Raw genomic sequence first — 6,821 nt, forward strand, 5'->3', positions numbered from 1 at the left:
AATTCTGGAGTTTTGGAAGTTTTCAGTGCTTCCAAGGTGGTATGATCTGGGAAGAGCTGTGGCCACTACTCTTTTATTCTGTACTCTGGTCATTACCCAGGAAGAGCTCCAGATCTCTTGAGATTGAAATCAGTATTGCTTCTTGGCCCTCTCCTCCCTTCAGCCTGGAAATGATACTGTTCTTCAGGGTCTCTGATTCCTTGAGGCATGAAATGATACTACCCCTTAGGGTTTACCCTTTAATTATGATCCAGAGGTGGATATAGACAACAGAGTTGCCAAATAGCATCTGATCCTGCATCTAGTGCCAGCACAGGGTTGCCTGTAACCTCTTTCTGATCAGTTGTTAGGTCCCCTCACTGTCTCTTGCTTGAGAGTTTCTTGCTGCTGCTTTTGTTGCCACTACTACTGGTGTTTCATCCATGTGGGCTCTGGGCCAGCCTCTTCCTCTGTATCACAGATCTCTTTTTCTACCCTCCTATGTTATCTTGAGCTGTAAGAATTTCCTACTTTGACCTTTTGTTGGCTCTGATATTCTAGAATTCAATTTGAGGTGTTATTTTAAAGTTGTTTGGAGGGGAATGTTGGGAGAGCTCAAATGAACTTTCTTTACTCCACCATATTGGCTCCACCCTAGGAAGTCTTGAAATAAAGTATTTAAAGCCTCCTCTATAGTAGGAATATTTCCTTATCTGGAGGCAAACTTGAACAAAAATAATGGAAGTTTGTCATGAAATACAGAGTTGATCAGAGGTCGTGACAGGAATCATCTTGAAATCAATAGCTACTGTGAATTGGTTCAGTGGAGAAATTGAGGAATGGTTTGAACATCCCAAACCAGGGTGTTATCTCAGAAATCTATTTTGGTGCCATGCTAGCTCCTTGAAGGCAAAAACTGTTTCATTTTTCCCTTCACATGTCATTCACCTAGCAAAGTGTTTGGCACATAGTAATCGGTTAATAAATGCTGTTTAATTGATTCATTGAAGTCTTCTTCAGTCTCAAACTCTTCTCTTCAGTTTAAAAAAAGAAATGTTTTAAATACTATCTCTCTTCCTGGTTACCTGGAGCCCATTGGGACTGTAGGTGATTTATTTATAAGATTGAGGGTTTGCTTCACTTAACCACAACTGCTGATGGAACTCATCTAGAAAACTAATGAATTGGGCAGCTAGGTGGCACAGTGGATAGAGTGCCATTCCTGGACTCAGGAAGATCCAAATTCAAATCTGTCCTTAGACACTTATTAGCTATGTGACCCTAGGCAAGTCACTTAACCCTGTTTGCTTCAGTTTCCTCATATGTAAAGTAAGCTGGAGAAGGAAATGACAAACCACTCCAGTATCTGCCAAGAAAACCCCAAAATGGGGTCACAAAGAATCAAGCATAACTGAAACAACTGAGCAACAATATCTCAAAACCAAAGAGTAGGGGAACATTTACAAATGGTTACTTTGGCTTCTAATAAAGGTATTTAGGACCTTCTTTCATAGATTGAATGACAGAATGGGTTCATTTAGCTCCATACAGGGCCCTTGGCAATGAAACAAACTGTTTCCTTTCAAGACAATTGTTTCCTAATTAGACTAATGGTATTAACAGTCATTGTAAATATGATGCAGCTTCCTGGTGAGACATGATATGCTGGCAACTATACTCATGATAGGAATCGTCAAGAAGAGAGGAAATAAGAATCTCATTCCAAATAGTACATGAGGTATTCAGGCCATAACATTTACATTTGGCAGAGCCTTAAGACAACAGGCAGGTGAAGGAACTGGGAAGTCTTTGCTCTCCTAGAAGACACCCTCAAGAAGCCCACTCATTCAAGTTCTCCTTTTCAAACCAAGTTGGTTGAGAAGCCTCTGCTCTAAGGTTTGAAGTGGGGAGAGCCTGAGCAACAATGGTGTTCCAGATCTCTTTTGGAAAAAGCTTCATTTTATTCTTCTGATTCTAAACATTTGGAAATAATACCTGAATATCTTCTGAAAGTCCCTTCTGTCTCTTCATCTCTCTTTCCCTTGCCTTTCTTTCATTCCCTTTTGTATTTGTCCATCTTTCTTCTTTCATACAGCAATTCCAGTCCATTTTTCTCTGGCTATTTATCCTCATAAATGTACTATACCCAGATATAGTCAGGAAGCTAATTGTTTTTATTCTGTTTTTCAATACCCACCTTTGTAAATCCAGGCAAAAGCAAAGTGGCTTTGAACATCATAACATATAAGTTTATGGCACTGTATATTTACATTGAAAAGGAACTTTAGAGGCCATTTGATACAATTCCCTCAATTAGCAGATGAGGAAACAGATCCAGAGAGATCAAGGTATTCAACTAAGGTTACACTGGTAGTGTCTTCTGACTCAAAAGCAAGCACTTTTTTTTTCCAATGAGCTGTGCTATATTGTACATTTTCCCATTCATATAGCCAGTTAACTGGTAGTTGTTAACATGTCACAAAAAAGGAGACAATTCATAGAATTCAGTGGGGTTTCTTATTTTTTATTGAGTTCTTTCACCAAGGTAATAATGATAGCTTATATTTAGATGGCATTTTAATGTTTATAAAGCATTTTGCTCACAATAATTGGGAGGTTGATAGGGTATTATCAATCAATCAATCAATCAATCAACATGTACTTATTATTATACTATGTGCCAGGCCTAGGAGATGGGATAAAAATTAAAAAGCAAGACAGTCCCTGACCACAAGTAATTTACATTTCTATTGAGGTGACACAATATATTCTCAGAAAAGTAAGTGCAGAATACAGGATACATACATGCACAAACACACAAAGGGGATTTGGGGACTATGGTATTTTTAATGATAAGTAAAAATAGGATATCAAATACACAGACACAGAAAAGGGGAAATCTTGAAGGAGTTGCATTTGGGCTAGAAATGGGGGAAATTATATCCATTTTACAGATGAGGAAACTAAAACTCAAACAAATTAAGTGATTTAGGCATGGACACTTCTTGTTAAAAATATTTATTTATTTTAACATTCTTTTGTTCTTTTTTTTTTTGATTCTCAAATTCTCTCCCTCCCTCCATCCCTTTTCCCAGCCACTGAGAAGTCAAGCAATATGCTACCAACTATATATGTGAAATCATGCAAAACGTATTTCCATATTAGCCATGTCACAGAAAAAGGAAGAAAAATAAAGTGTTAAAATTATACTTCAATTTGTATTCAGAACTCATCAGTTCTCAGTTTGGAAATGGATAGCATTTTTCATCAAGGGTCCTTTGGGATTGTCTTGGATCATTGTCTTGATCATAGTAGATAAGTTTTTCAAAGTTAATCACCCCTTACAATATCGTTTTTACTGTGTGCAATGATCTCCTGGTTCTGCTCACTTCACTGTGCATCAGTTCATATAAGACTTCCCACATTTTTCTGAAAACATCCCTCTCCTCATTTCTTATAGCAGAATAGTATGCCATCACAATCATGTACCATGACTTGTTCAGCCATTCCCCAGTTGATGGGCCTCCTTTCAATTTCCCATTATTTGCTACCACAACAAAGAGCATATACATATATATATATATATATATATATATATATATATATATATATATACACACACACACATATAATATATTGTATATATGTACATATATATGTGTATATATATGTTTATGTGTATTTATGTGTGTGTGTATATATGTACATATAGGTTCTTTTCCTTTTTCTTTGATCTCTTTGAAATATAAACCTGGCAGTGGTACTGCTCGGTTAAAGGGTATGCATGGTTTTATAAATCTTTAGGCATAGTTTCAGATTGGTCTCCAGAATGGTTGGACCTGTTCACAATCCCACCAACAGTTCATTAGTGTCCTTGTTTTCCCACACCCCTTCTAATCACGTCTTCCTTTGGGGTCCATATTTCCACTTTGGACTGGACTATGTCACATCTGACCAATTCAAACTATACTGGAAGAGATTTAATACCACCCTGGGAAAGGGGAAAAAATCAGAGTTCCTGAAGTTGGTCTTTAATAAGTTATGTTCTATTCTTAAACCTAGAAAAAGTATTTATCCTTCATATACCATAGAGCAACTAATCGATTGATGTTCTGAAACTGGAATCAGCTGCCATTTGAGTGAGGAGTAACAGTCAGTAGCAGCTCTTGCAATGTAGAAGACCCTTTCCTTCCCAATGGCTGATCAGACATGAGGATTTTACTTCAGTTAGAAAGAACAGAGAGGTGTTTGTTCTTTAAAATGCCAGTGTACCCAAGCATCAGCAGAGGCAAGCCAGTTGGTGTCAATTTGTGAAGGCTTCACCACAACTACTACATTGACCCAACACCAGTTGAATTAAGATGGAGACAAAATAGTGATTCTGCAAAAAACAAAAGGATTTGGAGACCTAGCTGTTCTTATTGGTGGGTAGCTAGTGGATAGAGTACCAGAGCTGGAGTCAACAAGACTCATTTTCTTGAGTTCGAATCTGGCCTCAGATACTAGACCTTAGAAAAAATTACCTAACTTTTCTGGGCTTCATTTTCCTCACTTCCAAAGTGACAGGATTGGACTCTAAGAGTTTTAAAGACCCTTATGGTTTTAAATCCAAGAAATGCCTATATTCCCATTTTGAACTCAAGGCCATCTCAGGAAATTGGATAAAGAGCCAACGTCTAGTTCCTCACACATGGTCTCTGCATATGGTATGGGAAAGGCATCATTTCCTACCATATACAGTAGTGAGATTTGCAAACTCCAAAAGTCATTTTTCCAGGCCAAAATTTGAGTTATGCTGCCAAATTAAATGCTCAGACAAATTACACTTGCCTAAATAATAAATAAAGTTAAACTAATTTCAAGCTGAGTGTGAGGTGGGGAAGACATGATGGGTTGCAGATGCTTCCTTGTACATAGTCAAGTAATTTACAGCAGTGTAATTCTTAGGAAGCTTTAAGGAGATAAAGATGTATTATAGATTAGGGAAGAGAGTGTGAGGATCTGGGTATGGTTAGAGATTTCATTCACTTGTTGGAAAATGTCATTTCCTATTAAATGAAACCAGTGAAGGTAAAAATATGCAGGAATAGGAATTAACTCTCTTGGAGTTCCAAATGTAAGCAACAAAAATCAAGAATTCTTAAAGGTTGCTTATTGTGTTACTAGAAGTTAATGGCTTCTAGGTATACATTGTAATTTCATTTTATAGCATAGGATCTCCCAGGTAACTTTTTAAAGCATTCTCAACATAATTCAGACCAGATTTTATATTCTCATGTATTCATTTATGTATTCACTCATTTTACAAATTGTTTTATATGAAAGGCCCTGTGTCCCACAGTAGAGAAAATTCAGAATAACAATTTGATTGTTCATTTGTTTTCAGTTATTTCTGTCTCTCTGTGACCCCATCTGGGATTTTTTTGTCAGCAAAGATACTAGAGTGGCTTGCCATGTCCTTCTCCAGGTCATTTTTACAGATAAGGAAACTGAGGCAAATAGGGTTACGTGACTTTCCCAGGGTCACACAGCTAGTAAGTGTCTGAAGCCAGATTTGAACTCAGGAAGATGAGTCTTCCTGACTCCAGGCCACAAACTGTGCCACCTAGCTGCTTCCAGAATAAAAATAGCTAATGCTTAATTACATTTTGTTCTTGAGTTCAGTTGTTTCAGTTGTGTTCTATTCTATTTTCTTAACAAAGATACTGGAGTGGTTTGCCATTTCCTTCTCCAGCTCATTTTTACAGATGAGGAACAGAGGCAAGTAGGGTTAAGTGACTTGCCTAAGGTCACACAGTTGGCAAGTGTCTAAGGTCACATTAGAACTCAGCTCTCACTGACTCCAGGCCCAACACACTAGATCCACTGTGCCATCTAGCTGCCCCTGACTCATCATGACTCTGACTCATCATGACCCTGACTCATCATGACATTAAAGACACTGGAGTGGTTTGCCATTTCCTTCTCCAACTCATTTTACAGATGAGGAAACTAAGTCAAAAAAGGTTAAGGGACTTTCCCATGGTCACAGAGCTAGTAAGTGTCTGAGGCTGCATTTGAGCTCAGGAAGATGTATCTTCCTGACTTCAGGGCCCACATTCTCGCTACTACTGCATGGTTTATTTACACATACAGGACAGCTATCTTCTTATGAATTTTATAAATATGATTCTTACAAAGGGTTGATAGGCTTCACTCTCAAAGGAGTCCATGTCACATAAAATAGCAAAAAATCCCTTATTGATGATAAAAATGCAGACATCATCAAAATCCCTTTTAAAGGTTTAGTTATCCGTTTAAACTTCTGCCTTTGTAAAAGTAGAATAGCTTTTGACTGATTTAAGTATATTTTCATTCATCTTTGTTTAATAGAGCTTATTAGCTATATGTTTTGTTCTATGTTCCTGGACAAATTACTTAACCTCTCTCTATCAGTCATTCTGCCTTTTAAAACATTATTATTATTAAGCTTATTCATGACTTCCTTTAGAAAAGCGTTGGCAGGTTTTGTTAGGACCTGCCTCGAGATATTTCACAAAATACTAAGTAATGAACTTTAACTATCAGCCATTGTTTTGTTGTTGAATAGTGTATGCGTACATATGTATGTATGTATGTATATATATATATATGTGTGTGTGTGTGTGTGATATGAATACGTATGTATGTGTGTATATACACATACATAGTGCATGTATATAGGCATATACAAACACACATATATGTATGTATATTTATGTGTATATTTGGTGGAAAATCCATTCAGGCCACCTGATTCCAAATTTAGAAAGTGACAGGAGAACAAAGATTGCTGGATTTTTTATTTTTTTGGTCTCCCAACA

Source organism: Trichosurus vulpecula, chromosome 2 (assembly GCF_011100635.1).
Source record: "Trichosurus vulpecula isolate mTriVul1 chromosome 2, mTriVul1.pri, whole genome shotgun sequence".
In the NCBI taxonomy this organism is placed as follows: Eukaryota; Metazoa; Chordata; class Mammalia; order Diprotodontia; family Phalangeridae; genus Trichosurus; species Trichosurus vulpecula.